Below are 1,125 nucleotides of genomic sequence, written 5' to 3' on the forward strand. Positions count from 1 at the left end.
TGTGTGTGTCACTCTTTAGTGTCCCCTGGTCTCCAGCTGAGTGCATCACTCTTTAGTGTCCCCTGGTCTCCCAGCTGTATGTGTCACTCTTTATGGTCCCCTGGTCTCCCAGCTGTATGTGTCACTCTTTATGGTCCCCTGGTCTCCCAGCTGTGTGCTTCACTCTTTAGTGTCCCCTGGTCTCCAGCTGTGTGCGTCACTCTTTAGCGTCCCCTGGTCTCCAGCTGTGTGCGTCACTCTTTAGTCTCCCCTGGTGTCCCAGCTGTGTGCGTCACTCGTTAGTGTCCCCTGGTCTCCAGCTGTGTGCGTCACTCTTTAGTGTCCCCTGGTCTCCCAGCTGTGTACGTCACTCTTTAGCGTTTCCCTGGTCTCCAGCTGTGTGCGTCACTCTTTAGTGTCCCCTGGTCTCCAGCTGTGTGCGTCACTCTTTAGTGACCCCTGGTCTCCCAGCTGTGTGCGTCACTCTTTAGTGTCCCCTGGTCTCCAGTTGTGTGTGTCACTCTTTAGTGTCCCCTGGTCTCCCAGCTGTGTGCGTCACTCTTTAGTGTCCCCTGGTCTCCCAGCTTTGTGCGTCACTCTTTAGTGTCCCCTGGTCTCCCAGCTGTGTGCGTCACTCTTTAGTGTCCCCTGGTCTCTGTTGTGGTTGGAGTTTCTTGGGGCATTTGCTTCATTTCGTCATCACTGTCTAATCAGCAGCTACTTGTGAATGCTCTAATGTGATTGGCTGAAAACAATATAAACGTCCTGATACTAATTGACTATTAACCCTGACTTGTAGCTCCTCCCACTGAGTGTTGGAGTTGCTGCGTGTCACTTCCTGTCTGCTCTGCTCAGGGTTTATTCATGTGAACATGTGGAGCTGAATTAATGAGTCTCCCTCCCTCTGATTGGAGCTGGGCGGAGCAGCTCGTTAAGCTCGTTAGGCACGTTAACATCGTTAGCGCCTGAGGAGGCGAGCGGAGGGTGGAGGAGTCTCCGTGGACTCCTCTCTTCCTTCCTTCCTCTTTCCTTCCTTCTACTTGGTATCTACAAATATGAGCCTCTCTTATTCTCCTCCCTTTGTCCTCCCCTCCGTCTGTTCTTCCTTGTCTCCTTTCCTTTCTCTCTTCCTCTATTTCCCACCAA

Source organism: Notothenia rossii, assembly GCF_949606895.1.
Source record: "Notothenia rossii genome assembly, chromosome: 2".
Classification (NCBI taxonomy): domain Eukaryota; kingdom Metazoa; phylum Chordata; class Actinopteri; order Perciformes; family Nototheniidae; genus Notothenia; species Notothenia rossii.